The 17674-nt window shown below is 36.2% G+C and overlaps 1 long non-coding RNA gene across 1 annotated transcript; it reads left to right on the top strand.

The window, feature by feature from the left end:
• Window positions 1–704: 704 nt before the first annotated feature.
• On the top strand, window positions 705–10633 carry LOC127680454 (uncharacterized). The gene is made up of 4 exons (XR_007976946.1): window positions 705–767; window positions 1642–1754; window positions 3912–4016; window positions 10532–10633. It is a non-coding gene; the product is annotated as an uncharacterized LOC127680454 (long non-coding RNA).
• Window positions 10634–17674: the final 7041 nt, after the last annotated feature.

Raw genomic sequence — 17674 nt, 5'->3', positions numbered from 1 at the left:
ATTTTCACTTTGGCCTTCCTTAAACTTCTTAAACTCTGTGGGCTATATCATGGGTGTTCTGTATTTTTGGCTAATGTCCCACTTATCAATGAGTATATACCACACATGTCTATTGGGTCTGGTATACTTCACAGAACATGGTATTTTCTAGATCCATCCATTTGCCTGAAAATCTCAGGATGTCCTTTTCTTTAACAGCTGAATAATATGCCATTATAAAAATGAACCATATTTTCTATATCCATTCTTTGGTTGAGGGACATGTGGGTTGTTTCTAGCTTCTGGCTATAATGAATAATGCTGCTCTGAACATAGTGAAGCTCATACCCTTCTGGTTTGGTAGAGCATCTTTTGGGTATATGCCAGGAGTGGTATAGCTGGGTCTTTAGGTAGAACTTTTTCCAGTTTTCTAAGGAACTGCCAGATAGATTTCCAGAGTTGCTATACCAGTTTGGAATCCTATCAGCAATGAAAGAATGTTTGTTTTTCTTCAAATCCTCACTAGCATGTGTTGTTAATTGAGTTTTTTAGCTTAGCCATTCTGATTGCTGTAAGGTGGAATCTCAGGGGCATTTTGATGGCATTTCCCTGATGACTAAGGATGCTAAACATTTCCTTAAGTACTTCTCAGCCAATCAAAATTCCTCTGTTGAGAATTCTCTGTTAGCTCTGTACCCCATTTTTTATTTGGCTTACTTGGTTCTTTGAAGTCTAACTTCTTGAGTTTTTTTCTATATTTTAGATATTAGACGTCTATCAGATGTAAGGTGAGTGAAGATCTTTCTTTATTTCTTCCCTAACAAAATTATCGTTGAGTAGAGAGTTGTTTAGTTTCCATAGTATATGGGCATTCTGTTGTTTTTGTTGCTATTGAACCTGCATTACTCCATGGTGATCTGAGAGAATGAATGGGATTATGTCAATGTTCTTATATCTGTTGAGGCTTGTTTCATGTCCTTTTGCCATCTGGCTATCTCTGGTGTTAATTTGCCTGGGTGTTTAGGATTAGAACAGGCCTTCTTGTTGGCAGGTAGAGTTGTGTGACCTGGATTTGAGCAGGCCTTCTTGGAATCAGGCAGTGCTGGTTCTCATTAGGGATGGCCTCCTGTGTGACCCTGGTTAGAGTATTCCTTATGTCCTTGGTTAAAACAGTCCTCCTGTGTTCCTGGTTAGGTTAGTCCACATGGGAGACAGGTAGGCTGGGGGTTTGGGGATGAGCAGACACACCACTCTGCACAAGTTCAGGTGGAGGTGTAGAACTGAAGGATGATGGGGCCCAAACAGAGCAGGATATATCCCATGGGTATTGGGGCAGGTGCCTTACATGTGTCTGAAGTGGAAACTTAAAGGTTCTTTGGAAAGTAAGTTGGATAGTGTTTTGATAAAGTAAGCGTGTAAAGGGACATTTCGTTAATGTGGACACAGGTGAGAAAGGCTAAGGCAGACTCATGAAGGGACATGAAGCAGACACAGGTGAGAGTATATTTTGCCAAAGCAAGTGCAAAAAAATGGACATGTGATGAAAGATTCTTTGATAAGGACACACATGTATTGGCCCATCTTAATTTGTGTGGTTAAGCTACATTTGTCAAGATGTCATAGAAAGAAATGTACCCAAAGAAATTTGATGTTGTACTGCAGTTGCGGTCCGTTGCTGTTTCCAAGGACTCAGGCCGATGGATGGATACAAATGCTGGTGAGGCAAGACCAAGATGAAGCAAGAGTCTTGCTGAAGCAAGGCATGTGGAGGAGAGGTAATGTTTGGAGGACTCTACAGAGTGATGGAGACAGAGCTTGGCTTGCTTGTACAGCTAGCTACAGCTATGCAACACTAGGGGGTCTTGCATCTCCACTGATGTTAGCTTCTCTGAGAGAAGCACAGCTGAGAACTTCTAGTGTTCCTCTTGGTCCCTTCTGCTGACTCAAGCCATGGCTAAGGCCTGACTCTCTCTGCTAGGTCATGTCACTGCCATTGCTAACCAGACTCTAATGAACTGGATTGCTGGTGTATCTGTGAGGTGTTTGCAAGTGGATTGAGCTGCCTCTGCCTGCTAACTTCTGAACTGACCTGCTGATTTTCAGACAGTCAGAAGTTTTGGTGAAGTACCTTTCTAAACAGGTCCACTTCCTGTATCCTTTGTTTTCCACTGCTTCTGGTTGGTGGTGGGTTACAAGGAAGAATTAAAGTTGTATGTGTCCCTGGTTAAGGAGACACCCTGGGAGGAAAGCAGGCTATGGCAGGGGGTGTGGGTAGGGTAGGACCCCCACTGATCTACCACTGAGGTAATAGTTTTAAAACCATATGAAGAACAATAGCATATGAGAAATCATAAGAAATAGAAAATGATTTCTTTGTAAGTCAAAAAAATCCTTGGACCATTTTTGAATAGATGTGTGAATCTGGTTCTCTGTGTGTAGGAATACTAACATAAAACTTTATTGAGTACAAGAATACCTTATAGATGTCAGAACTATAAACAAGAAGATTCTGAAGATTTAATTGAAGCCACCAAACTTAGCTATAAGTGCCCTTACCTATGGGGCCATTTCACAGTTACTCACTCAGCTAGCTCTACACCCCCAATATATAATTATTTCCCAATTATTACTCAGTATATATTCAGTTGCTCTATTTACTGTTCCATAAAGTACCTAATAGGTTTTTTTTTTTAAATCAAACCTATCTCTAACATAGTCACTAAACATCTTATATAAAAGAGGCTTAAAAATATAAGAAGTTATTATGCTGTTTATGTAAAATTCTTGTATATTTAGGATATTAACATTTATTTTTAAATGTGGGAAGCCCTTAGATAAAAGCTACATCTTGATTAAACTATCCCATTCTGCATAACTTAACTTTTGCTTACAAACTCCTAATGTGATAGGCAATGCATATTGGTTACAATTGAAGACATAATCTTTTCCCCATTGATACCAGCAAATAAGTTAATTGAGAGCAAATATAAGTGGAAAATGTCATCATTGTTTCTAACACACATTTAGAATTTTGTGTTTTGTATGTGATATGGTAAGTTCTGATCTTCTGTATGTCAGGACATCCTGAATAATAAAGGCAAAACAGTGCCCTAAATGCTACAATTTACATATTCGGATAATGTCAGAGTGTAGCCATTATGAATAAAGACCTAATGATAAGTAATCTGGATTTTAACTGAAGATGTGTGCTGAGAGTTTGATTTTACTAATGGCTCAGTATGGATGTTCATATAATGCTGCTGCTGCTGCTGCTGCTGCTGCTGCTGCTGCTGCTGCTGCTGCTGCTGCTGCTGTTAGTGTTAGAAGACCTTACTTCCCAGTGGTACTATGAGAAAGTGGAGAGGCTATAATAGCTCCAAGTTGTACCACAGCCTTTCCTATCCACAAAGGAAGTACCCAATAAAAGCAGCTCATCGATGTCCTGTTCTCCTTTGTATCTTTCCTCAACTTCTATGAATGAAAGTTGTATGTTACTATAGCCTAATGAAACCCAGGCCAGCTCCCTTGTTGCTATCTTCATACTTCAATATTTCTTATGGCTTGAAGCTCATTCCCAAGTTTCATTTTCTTAAAGCCTTTCTTTCCTTTGCCATTGCTATATGTGCCATATGAAAAGTATCAGAAAGAGATATTATATCTTTAACTTGTTATTATACTCTCTCCATCTTCAAATGTATTTAACAACATAAAACACAGAGTCTTCATACATGTTGATATTGTTTAATTTTTATTTCAAAAAATGATACTTGCCTGTTTGTAGTATAAATGGTTTGTAGTATAAATCCCTATATGTATGCTAAGGTTTAAAATAGTCATGATTAAGCACCTGTCTCTTCCCTAGGACCCACACCCCTTTGCTTAGATACTTACAAGCTGTTTGTTTGCTTTTATTTTTTGTCTTTCTTCTCTAGCTGGAAGTCACTTATAGCCTGTGCACAGGGGGAACGCTTATCACAAACAATGCCGATTGCAAAATGGAAAAATCTAAAACAAAAGCACATGTTCAAGTCTCCCAGGTAAATATGTTTCACAAGAACAGCATTTCGTTTGGCACATTCTGTACCAAGAGAGTGATTTAGCCTGTGACTCTAATGCATGTTGCATCTGTAAAGTCCGCAGGCTTGCCAGGCAAGGCCTAGGGAAGGGTAGTCCATTAAGGCATGATTTCTAGTCTCACAAAGCTACTACATGTATTTACTATTCCTGCTACTTTAACATCATTCTAAAATATATCCAAAGTATTTTTTGGACCAAAAAAGAAGAGTAGATAATTACATAATAGAAACTACTAATGTAGATAGAAAGGTCTGTGTGAATCTGGGAAACAAATAGGTTCAGTGATATTGGCAGAGGTGACCCAGTGCTTACAGAATTTGTTATGCTACCATGAGGACCAAAGTTTAAGATACTTTATATACGTCTCCAGGACACATAAAGTCTGCAAGCAGTAATGAGTTTGCAAAATCTGTAATTTCCTTATTCCTGAAAATAAATGGGAAATGGAGACAGAATAAACCCCAGTAACTAATAGGTCTGCAAAGTTACTATGCATAGCAGTAAATTACATGGAGTTCCCTGCCTCAAACAAGGTAAATAACAATGACCCTCTTTGACATCACGGGCAAATGAAAAAAATCCTAGTGCCAAGAACTGGTTTCCTTCTTTGGAATCATTAGTCTTTGAGGTCTTATAGATTCTTAACTTTGCAGGGTAGTTTTGTCCATCCTATTGATCAGCTTCCATTCCTTGATGCTAAAACCCTATTGATAGAATCAATGCATGCTTTTTGAGTCATAGACATGGAAAACCTAACATAATTCTTACCTGGGAACTTCATGCCTCTTGGCTTACTTTCATAGTTCTGGAAATTAGGTGAAGAAAAAAACATCACTATCAGAGCAGAAAAGTATTGATCAATCTTACTGATCTAGAATGGGACTTCTGTCATGTACACTAAGGCCAGGCATGAAAATCATGGGAGAAATCAACTACATTCTTTTTCTTTTCCTTTTCTTTTTTTTTAATTATGAAATCACCCAAAACTCTGGAAACACATTTTTATTAAATATTTTCTTTATTTACATTTTAAGAGTTATCCCCTTTCCACATTTCCTCCCCAGAAACAACCTATCCCATCTCCCCTCCCCCTGCTCACCAACCTACCCACTCCCACTTCCCTGTTCTGTTATTCCCCTACACTGGAGCATCAAGCCTTCACAGGACCAAGGGCCTCTCATCTCATTGATGTCCAATAAGGCCATCCTCTGCTGCATAAGTGGCTGGAGCCAAAGGTCCCTCCATGTGGAATCTTTGGTTTGTGGTTTGGTCCCTGGGAGCTCTGGGGATACTGGTTGGTTCATGTTGTTCTTTGTTCCTCCTGTGGGTCTGCAAACCCCTTCAGCACCTCAGGTCCTTTCTCTAGCTTCTCCATTGGGGACCCTGTGCTCAGTCCAATGGATGGCTGTGAGAATCCACTTCTGTATTTGTCAGGCACTGGTAGAGCCTCTCAGGAGACAACTATATCAGGCTCTTGTCAGCAAGCATTTGTTGGCATCCACAATAGTGTCTGGACTTGGTAACTGTAAATCGGATGGATCCCTAGATAGGGCAATTACTTTCTAGTTGAATATAAATCCTACTACTGTAACTGAACCTACACCTGGCCTTAGTATAATGCCAAGAATCTGTCATTGGACAGGCTGTATGTTTTAGTTGACAACAATCTCTATTATACTATTAGAATCAAAAATTTTTTCTTTTTTTTTAATGATATATTTTTATTTACATTTCAAATGATTTCCCCTTTTCTGGGTCCCCACTCCCCGCAAGTCCCATAAGCCCTCTTCCCTCCCCGTGTTCCTCCATCTATCCCTTCCCGTTTCCCTGTTCTGGAATAACCCTATACTGATGCACTGAGTCTTTCCAGAACCAGGGGCCACTCCTCCATTCTTTTTAGACATCATTTAATATGTGGATTATGTCTTGGATATTCAAAGTTTCTAGGCTAATATCCACTTATCAGTGAGTGCATACCATGATTGATCTTTTGAGACTGGGTTACCTCACTTAGTATGATGTTCTCCAGCTCCATCCATTTGTCTAAGAATTTCATGAATTCATTGTTTTTTCTTTTTTATTTCCCCTTTCACAGATCCCCCCTCCCCATATGTCCTATAAACCTTCTTCTCTCCATCCCTTCTCCAATCACCTCTCTCCTTTTTCTCTGTCCTTATATTCCCTTCCAATGCTAGATCAATCCTTTCCAGGATCAGGACCCTCTCCCTACTTCTTCATGGGAGTCATTTGTTATGCGATCTGTGCCTTGGGTATTCATGGCTTCTGGGCTAATTAATATCCACTTATCAGAGATTGCATTCCATGTAATGGTTGAATGTGGAGAAAGAGAATCAAATATTTTATGTGTATAGATACATATTTATTTTTTCTTCTTCCATCTTTTTAAATTATTTTACTTATTTACACTCCAAATGTTGCCCTCCTCTTGGTCCCCCCTCTCAGAGTTCTTCACCTCCTCCCCCTCTCATTTGCCTCTGAAAGGGTACTCCCCCTCTCTGTTCCAGGCATCTCCTGTCCTTGGGGCATCAAATCTCTTCAGGATTAGTTGCAACCTTCCAACAGAGGTTAGATAAGGCAGAGTTCTCTGTTACATATATATATATATATATATATATATATATATATATATATATATATATATATAATGTATATGCATATAGTCCATATAATACTATAAATAGTAGTATTATATTAGAATATATTCTAATATATTATAATTATAATAGACTAAGATATAAAATATGTTAAGATTTTATTATTCCCAATGTCAATGGAAATACAGGAATACAATTGTAGGAGAGGCTATCCTATGTGTCTGAGAATCTAGAGCAAGAATTACAGGCAACTAAGTAACGCTGTTAGCATGCAACCTACTCTGCCTCAGGGAAGAGACGCCATTCGACCGACCTGTGTCTTTTGACTGGGGAGTTAATTCCATTAATATTTAAAGTTGCTATTGAAAGGTGTGTGTGCTGATCTTATTGCTATTTTTGATCTCAAACAAATTTTATGCTTCTGTATTCTTCTGTATGCTTACAGGGTTTTTTTTCTGCAGTTTTTTTGGCTATAGTTATTTCTATCTTCAGTCCTAAGTATTGCTTATAATACTTTCTGTAGAGTTGATTAGGCAAACATTGATTATTTTAGACTTCCAACATCATGAAAAATTTCCTTTCTTTTCAAAATCAGAAAGAATTTTCTCTGGTAAAGTAATCTGAAGTTGGAATCTTCAGACGTTTACAACATAGAATAAAGTGTACCAGGCTCTTCTGGCTTTTAATATTCACATTGGGAACCTGACTTGCTTTTTATTCTGCTGTGGTTTTCTTTTTATGTGACTTTTGTTTTCAGTTCTTGCCACTTTAGTTTTCTGTATAAATGGTGTTTTAACTATCAAATGTCATGGGATGGTTCTTTTCTATCCCTCACTAGTTGGTGTTTGGTAGACTTTTTGCAACTGTATGGATGTGTTTTTCCTTAATTTAGGAAAACTGATTCTGTTTCTCTATGTCCTGTTAAATATATTGTCTATTCAGTTGTCTTCAGAAGCTCCTACTTCTTTTCATTTTCCTCTCTCTATCCCTCCCACTCCCTTTCATTCTCCTTTTCCTTCCCTACAGTTCATCTCTTTTGCCCATGAGTCATAGGCTCACTCTTTCTTTGCCATTTATTTATTTGTTTATTCATTTACTTTACATCTGGATCATAGTCCCCAAACGCTTCTGAGTTGCCTGATCATTCCTTTTCTTTTCATTGATTTAGTGGTTCAGTTTTCTATCTTATCTCTATTCTCCTGATAGTCTAACTTCTTCATGTGTTCTATTACTAAGGTTTTCTCCCTAGGTTTTCTAATTGAATTAGTGGATATTTTAATTCCATCCCATGTTAGATTGGATTTTATTCAGTGCTTCTTTTCCTTCACCAAGTCCATCTTTCTAATCCTGTGTCCTCATAAATTCTTTGAGCTGGATATTTCTATTTTTCTGGATTTTACATGAGAGTTTAGTCCTATCCATTTTAAGTTTATCCTGGTGTTTATTTATATCTTGTCCTTGAATTGTTTAATATTTTTATGATAGGTCTTTTATATCTTGTGTCCTAGCATTCTTCTAGAATATTTTCATCTGAGAATGTTTCTATAGGGTTAGTGATTGTGGGAGCATCCTGTTTTGACCTTCATATTCTTTGTGTTTTTCCAACATAATATTGGCACATGGGCTTCTTTAATTGGTTCTGTTTTGAATATGAGATCCAGGTGAACCACTCTTGAGTATAAATTTGGGTGTGTATTTACTATTGTCCAAGACTCACTAGTTGATTTTAGATCAATTATGTGGAGTTAGTAAGTCAGTCTTTCAGATATCAGCATTAATTGGAGAAATGAAGGTGATTCCAATTCAGTGGTGCTAAAAAGGGTATGAATGACTGTTCTGGTTGAATCTGCTAGATTCAGCTCTTCTTGCCAGGTCTGGGAATGTGGGAGCAGAATGCATAGTCAGAAGAGAAAAAAAATCTAGCTTTTATTTCATCAATATAAACATCCAAGTTTAGATAAATTCTGTAGAGTAGTAGCCAAGATTTTCACTGGGCTACATTGCCAGCAGAACTTCAGCCCTCAATGGTTATGTACTCATGTTCACTGAGATGGGCGATATTAAGTACAAGTCTCTTGTTATTTAGCTATCAGTGACATGTAAAGTCAATAATCCTGTGTAGAATAACCAAAAGCAAAATCATTTTAATTGCCCTAGATTGTCATTGACCGAAAGCAGAAGAATATATGTCACAAGCATGATGCTGATTAATAAGCAGAAAATTATGGTGTTTGGATCTTCATTTGGCTAGGCCAAATATTAAGAAATAAACCTAAATGATGGCCTTTATGAAAAAACTGTTATAGTTTTATTGTATCAATGCCATAGAAATAATAATACTGCTAATATCAACTTCTTCATACTCAATTCAAATGCTTGACTAGTTTTTACTATAGCAAATGTTCATATATCTGTATCCTCTCTACATACCTTTGATATAGTGTAAAACTCACAATGACAGACTACAGAAGAATATATGTGGATATAAAAGACCCTAGGTCACAGTCAAGATTGTGATTAGTAAGCAGAAATGTATTGTTTCAGGATGAAAGTCATGCTTGGTTTTTTAATTTTTGACATATTAAGTAATCATTTTCAGAGAGTACAAATTTCTTCAGTTTCTTTTGAGCAATAATGTATATTTTGAATACTTAGCATAGTAACTGTGTAACTAGCATCCATTCAATAAACTTAAAGAAAGGCTTGAAAGTTGAGGGAGTTATGGTTTTAAAAGTGAGGAAACCCAGATGATGCAAAGGTAAAATAAATACAAAGAAAAAATATTATCAGAACATCAAAATGAATAAATATAATCCAGTAGCATAGTTGAGTTGAGTCACATTGTTGAAGGATAAAGCTTTGCTGCAGGATTCATCTGTAATTTCTTTATGAAGGTAGAGCAATATGTGTTTTTGTCGAACCTGAATTTTAACAAGAGGAGGGAAACAAAGAAAGCAAGAGATAGGGAGAGGGACTAGAGAGAGGGGGAGAGAGATTTGTTAAATCATCTTTTAGTCAGTGAAGATGATTGGAATAAACATTTAATAATTACTGTATCTTTCAAGTCAAGAAAAATCCTACAGGGGGGAAGTTAGAAGTTGCTTTCTACACACAAACCACAAATCTCTTTTAAATAAATGGCCTTTGTTCCATGATACAATGCTCATAAGTATTCAATAGCATTCCTAGTAAATTGGTCCCCTCAGCTAACAGTTGGCATCACATTTTCCTCCTCTATTCCCACAGAGCTTACTATCTAGAGACAGAAGATAATTGGACAAAGGACAATGTGACTTTAATGACAAAAAATCATATTCACCTTTGTGATCATGTCCAATCAGATGTCATGCTGGGGTATTTTCTTGAAGGCAACATCCCTTGCCTTCACATCAATATCACAGCCACATCCATACAAGCAAAGATATAACTTTAAAAAATTACAATTGACTTTTACTATCCAAAAACTTGGGATGATGATTTCAATGGCAAAATAAAAGTGAGGAATCCATTCTCACATTGTTACTTAAGACACAAATAAAATCATATATGTATATATCCCTTATCTCAAATGACTGTATGTGCTAATCATATTTGTTAGTGTGTGAGTGTGTATGTGAGTGTGATAATATAAACATTTCTTTTTCTATCTCCCTAAATTAAGCATATTCATCCTGATTCATAGGTGCAGCATAATTTGTATATCACAATACAAGAAGACAGTTGAGCAAAATAGTTCAGTAATTTTGGCAAAAATGTTGGCTATTTATTTCTGATTTTATTTGTAATATTTTACCATGCAAAATGGCTTTATACAATACATATAACCTTAACCAGTCTCTAACACACACACCCATATCCAGATATATACATATAGCAGAAAAATGAACAAAACCGTATTATTGGGTGAAGGAGAAAGACTGAAATCCCTGAGAGCCAACAGAAATAACGGAAACATGCAGCCTCAGGAGGTAAGACATTCGGGGCACCCACCAGAATGTACCAGAGACCTGGGAGGTGAGAGACTCTCAGGACTCAAACAGAGGGACCTTAGATGAAATACACTACATTGGGGACAGGGAACTTGTAGAGCCTACCTCCAAAAGTAAGACAGGGCATCAAGTGAGGGATGGGGTTGCCATTCCACAGTCAAAACTCTGACCCATTATTGCTCCTATCTGAAAGACCTGCAGTGATGCAAATGGAGAGGACCTTGAGGAGAAGAAGTCCAGCAACAGGCCCAAAATGGAATCCAGCTCAAAGGGAGACCCCAAGACCTGACACTATTAAGGTGGCTATGGACCACTCATATAAAGGGACCTAGCATGACTGCCCTCTGAAAGACCCAACAAGAAGCTGAAAGAATCAGATACAGATTTTTGCACCCAACCAATGTACTCCTGACCCCTGTAGTTAAATTGGGGGAGACCTGGAAGAAGGTGAGGAGGAGGGGGCCATCCTGTAGAGGAACAGCAGTCTCAATTAACCTGGGCCTCCAAGATCTCTTAGATACTGGAACACCAACCAGTCAGCATACACCAGCTGGTATGAGGCCCCCAACACATATACAGCAGAGGACTGCTAGGTCTGTGTTTAGCTAGTAAAGATGCTCCTAACCCTCAAGAGACTGGAGGCCCCAGGGAGTTTAGATGTCTATGGGGTAGACATAGAGGTTGGGGATATCCTCATGGAGACAGGGGGGCAGGAAGTAGGTATGGGATGTGGAACATTCAGAGGGTTGACAGGGAGGGTAATAAAATCTGGAGTTTAAAATAAAAAGTAAAATATAACCCCCCACCAAGAAACTTAAACCAAAATTGAAGGGAGATGAAGTAGCACAACATTATATAAAATGGGTTAGTACAGATTTATTACCTCTGGACTTTCAGAAAATTAAGCTTGACTCTTGGTGTTCTGTCAATATGCTAAGTAATATCACTTAGCATACTGTCTATACAATGGATTAGGTTAACTGTTAGTTGGTGTGAATAATATTCATACTGAGGATGTTGTATTTTTGTACTTATATACACAAACAAACACACAAAAAATGTAACAACAATTGATAAAAAGAAGCCATGAATTTCAGAGATCAAGGAAGGATACATGAGATGATTAGAGGGAGAGAATCTATGGGGAAAATATTGTTATTATACTTAATCTCAACAAATAAAAGAAATAATTAAAAGTACTATGTGTATCAGTAATACGAATTTAATTGATATTATATGTTTATTACATATAGTCTAACATTCTACAGCACCCAAATTATTCTTGAGTGTAAAGATCTGAATCTATAGCTCAGCACTGAGAGAATATAAGACATAAATTCATTTTTATATTGCAAAGACAAAGTCTGAGGTCCATATGCTACTTACCTCTAAAAATATGTCCTCAATAAGACTCAGAAACTTTTAAAGTAACATTTATTGCTTTTGAACTGTAAGATTGTTTTGGTTGTTATCATTGTGATTGACAGCATGAAGTACACCAAGTCGAACAATAAAGTCAGTATCAGAAAGGAAAAAAAATAAGATTCAATCTTATAATCTTCTCTTCTATAAAATATTATATTAAAATATTAATGTTTGTCTAACCATAACATTGATTTACATGATATTATAGGATCTCAAGAATGAGATACTAAGATGCTTGATTTTTATTTGTCAACTTGAGTGGTCTAATAGATAATTATACGACTAATCAAAAAGCCTGCACATTTTATCTGTCAGGGTGATTATTAGAGAGATGGGCATTGGATATCTATACCAAATAATGAAAATACTTCTGTACCAAGGTGAGGGGCCATTCTTGGTTTACCGGGAATCCAGCTATAACCAGAAGGTTGGAGAAGGAATGACATCCTCTGCATTTTGAGTTGAATGTCTGTCCTCTTTTATTCTGGAGCCAGACATTTCTTCATTCGCAGGACTTCACATGACGGAATTCATTCCACTGTCTTTATCTTCCACTTCCTTCAATTATTTTTAAGCTTTTGAATTTGGAATGAACTTTGACCTTCATAGATGTTCCTAGCCGGGTGATATCTTGGATTTCCTTTTCTCTCAAATCTCATGAGTCAATTACCATAGTAAAGCTCTTTCTTTACATTACTGTATGCCTCCTTGCTTCGGTTTCTTCCTTTAGCACCTCAGTTGTATGCATGTAAAGAAAGTACCACAACACAATACAAGTAATTTTTTAAAATTGCATAGTGAACTAAAGTTTCATTTTGAAAAATATGAAAATTTTTTTGTTAAGAGAGACCCAACTCAGAGGGAGGAAGTCACCTTAACCCCTGCTTACAGATGGAACTGGAACTCCTACATACAGTAATAAGGTAAGGGGGGAAAGGTATTTCATATCACAAAACATAAAATGAAGTTATCTATTTGGAGATTGTGTGGTATTATATGTGGAATATTTAAAAGACTCCACAAATGCACACACACAATTAGACCTAATTTATATATTCATTAGTGTATAAGATTTAACCATTTATTATTTAGTTGCATCAAATACTCTAATAAGATATCTGAACAGAAAATATTTTAAATTGCAGTGACATAAAAATTCAATTCTTAAGAATATTTTTTAAAATAACCAAATGTCTAGAATACCAAAATGTAGGTACTAATTTTGAAGTGGAGTCAAATAAATGGAAATTTCCAATTTTATACATTAGAAAAAACTAATGTTATAATTCTCATATTTCCCAAAGCAATGTGTAAAGTCAATGTGGTATCTATATAAAACCTAATGGCATGTTGTTCAAAAACTGAAGAGAATTCTAGAATTATATGAGGCCACAAAAATCCTGAAAAGGCAAAGCAATCGATAAGAAACATAAAATAGAAAGTGTTACATTTCCTGGCTTTGAAATATATCATAGACACACAATAATTAAAAGACTAGACTTAAATAGGTATATAAATAACACAACAGAGAAGAGTCCCAATGTAATTCCATGTATGCATGACAAAATAGTGATTAAGAGGCTTAATTAAACAATATGATAAAAGTAGATACTCCTGTAAGTGGTATTGGGAAAATTGGATACATAGATGAAAAACTAAGCATGCTAAGCCCTTGGCTTATATTATATATAACACTTTGTTTAAAATATCAAACATTTATTATTTATATATGTATGAGTATTTTGTTTCTATGTATGTATGTGTACCATGTGTCTGCCTGGTACCTGTGAAAATCAGAGCTGATTTCTGGAACTAGAGTAATGAGATGTTTATAATTCACTGTGTAGGTACTTGAATCCTGGTCTTGTGAAAGAACGACTGTTCCTCTTGACAGGTCTCTTGAGACACTACTTAAAGAGACAAAACTTAGAATTGGACATCGTGTGGCTTCTAGAAGACCTTGACATTGTTCTTGAAAGTTTCTTGAACTGAAAACCAAAAGCACAGGTAACAAAAACAAAAGATATGTAGATACGTAGGACCGTAGAGTATTCCCACCTGTGCATGAGCACACAGACACACACACACACACACACATACACACATGCACACACAAACATACACACCACATACACACATATGCCTGTAAAACAAATGCACAGACACACATATACATTATATTCATTAAAGTAAAAAAATCAGAAATAAAAAGCATTCTTATAATGACAGAGAATACTTTTGTAAGTCATAGATATGGTAAAGGTGAAATCTCTTTTCATACTTTCAAAAGTACATATCAAGTACTTTTTCAACTCAGTAACAAAACAGCAAAAATGACAAAAATCTACATACATATCAGGTGGTAAGATATGTAAAGGAACTGACTAGAATTTTCTAGGAGAAAAACAAAACACCAGCCAACCAGAGGTGACTCATAATCAAGAACTGTCTCTGAAATATAAAGCAAAACTGTGAAATGACACAAACTTGTGAGTTTTCTCGCAATTTTTGTTTTGTAACATTGACCCTAGAACTAACACTATGATTTAACAACCTGGGAATAAATCAAAATGAATCAAAATTAGAGTCTTGAAGATACTATTACAGGACTGAGGACAATGCAATCTTATTGTGATTGTGAAGACAGAGAGACAACCTACATTCTCTGATGGAGGACTGACAAAAGTAAACATACCAGAAACACACAATGAAATGTTGTTCAGCTTTACCTGTGTTATGTGGCAACATACACCAACCTAAAGGACATTATCCTGGGTTAAAGAAGCAAGCCACAGGACAAATGCAATGGGACACTTACGACCCAACAAGCCATACATCTCAGTCTGAGATGTATGCCATAGACAAAAAGTATGTGATTTTAAATAATTCACATTTGTTAGATTATTGGGCTTGTCTTTCTATCAGCTTTGCCTCTTGTTTTGATTTGCTTGCCTGTGGTTGCTGTTCATCTTATTTGCTTCTTATAGGTACCTGATGGGCATAATAACTAGACAGAAACACGCAACTCAAAACTCTGCTTGATGTATATTTTATTTCTTAAACTGGAGATGAAAAAGAGAACTATTTTGTTCTATTGTCTTTTGTCTGTCTGATTCTATCTTTCTAGACTCAAATTCTACCCTTTTAGAGAATGAAACACACTACTGAGTGATTGTCCAAGACAAATAGGTTTTCTTGAACATTAATTGGAAATGTTGATGGAAAGAAAACACCCAAATCAAAATGGCCCACGGTCACAGGCATTTTCTTATTTGTTTTTCTGTTCAACGCCAAAGAATAGAGTCTGTTTGATGAATTTGTATAGAGTTTCTTTAAAGAAACTTTTAAAAAGTATGATGTCTAGTTTCTCAAGCAAAAAAAAAATATAGTTTCTGAACAGTACCCTAATAAAAGTTTGTAAAGAAAGTATTAAATGAGTAGATACTATGAATTACGGAGGCTTGTTTTTTCCTTTAGGGAAATTAAAGAAGAGTGGATCTGGGGAAAAGGAGATGAAAGACAGAACTAGAAGAAGAAGGAGGGGAAACTGTGGTCAGGATGTATTATATGAGAGAATAATACTAACAATGATTATAATAATGATGATGGTGGTGGTGATGATCATATTACAGTATTAATTCTATTAGTTCATGTCAGAAAAAATAATTTCATTGAATAGACTGTCATAAACAAGTGAGGCAATATGGACAATAAGCTAAAAAATATCATCAATGAATTTACTAGTAATAGAATAAATACTATATGGTCAGTATACTCCCAGAGAAGTGGGATTTTCAGGTAGACTTTGATTACAACCTTACTGCTTTCATGTTTATAAAGAGGGGAAAGAATGTTGAAATTATAAGGACCCTTGAACAAATATGATAGGTTTGCACCACTTTAAAAATTCATAATTTCCAACCTTGAAGTTTCAAGGATTACAAGTCACAAAGGAATATACAAGAAGTACAAGGAATCGGGATTTTATACAAAGAGATGACAATTGGTATGGAGTATTAGTGTGTTGATGACTTGAAACCAAGTACAAGTAAAATAGCAACTATTTTATATAAGTCCACTATTGAATTTCTAGATATGATTGTATTTGTTTTGAATGCATTTAGAAAATACCTGCTGCTTTTGACAATTATTTCCAATATTAAGAATAGCTTTTATCAGAAAACTGTTCACAGTTCTCCTCTGTGTAATGCCTAATCTATTGTGTAAGGATAGCATTTCCAAGTAAAAGAAGATATAGAATAAGGTTAAACCAGAAGTGTGGGAGTCCTAATTAGTGTTAATTTGTCACCAATAGATTTAGGTTTTTTAGTATTAAAATGGTGCACTACATACTTTCCTTGTCACTCTGACAAAATGCCTGGATGAAGCAACTTTAAGGAGGAGGGTTGGACTGGGACTTCTGGTTTGAGGGGAAGAGTTCATCAAGGTTAGGGAGACATGGTGCAGGGAGGGCTTGAAGCTTGGGGAAAGGGAGCCTTATGTTTAAAAACCTTGTTATTTTTAATTTGTTCAAAGAACTCATATGAAAGCTGGACCAGCCTACAACTCTTAATACAGTGCTTTCTGTTGCAATCTATTTTCTTCAGGAAGGTCACATTTCCTAAAGGTCCTAGACCTCCAAAACTTGCACTGCCAGCTAATGAAGAACTGTGCAAACTACATGAGCCTGTATAGCAAACTTCACATTTAAACTAAAATAAATGCCAGAGTTGTGACAATACAAATGGAGTCTATCACCAAATTTCTTGCCTTTTCTTCTAGTCTTACAAACTTGTTCCTTCTTTCTCCTTCTTGTGGTTTTTGCAACCAGCCTCACTGGAAAGAACATGGGCAGGGGTATCAAGGGTTATAATTGACTATATCTGTATCATGGCTGGGTGTTGTAGTAGTCATTCCTACTGCATGGTAGAAGGAGATGATACATCTGACAGATGGCTGATAAGAATTTGCATCTTAGCAGGAGAAAAGCCTAACTCTATTCCAAATCTAGGATATATATTTTTTCCTGTGTGCAGCTGTAAAACCATTCATTTGGCCAATTGGTATAGAAAGCCTAAAATGCCAGCTCATTATCTGTTGGATTGTACATTATAGGTCAAAATGGTACTCTCCCATAAAGGATAATGGGCTTGATAACTTCAACTCCAGATAATTGAATTTGAGATTCATATTTATAATGGTAAAAAATGTGGTAATGATTATGGTTTGATTCTACTTGATGTATACTGTTTTCTGCAATATAACATTAACTACAAAATCATATATTCTTGCATGTGACTTGTTCTCTCTCAAATTCTGTGTATAGTTGGCCTATAAACTTTCCTATCAACAGAAGTTATATTCTACCACACCTTAAATGTACACACATCTGCCTCGAAACTTGCATTTATGATTTGTGTGAGCTTGTGGTTGTCTCTTACACTAGCTATACACCCACATGTGTTAGTCCAGCATGAAAGTACAACACTTCACTTGGGTACTTGCATATTGTTACTGTAAAAAATGTATTTGGTACATAAGCCATTTTTTAAAATGTAATCACACATGAAGACAGTGGGAGTAGAGTAA

Source organism: Apodemus sylvaticus, chromosome 3, assembly GCF_947179515.1.
Source record: "Apodemus sylvaticus chromosome 3, mApoSyl1.1, whole genome shotgun sequence".
In the NCBI taxonomy this organism is placed as follows: domain Eukaryota; kingdom Metazoa; phylum Chordata; class Mammalia; order Rodentia; family Muridae; genus Apodemus; species Apodemus sylvaticus.
Note: the sequence above shows the minus strand (reverse complement) of the source record. Positions and strands in the feature narration are given on the sequence as shown.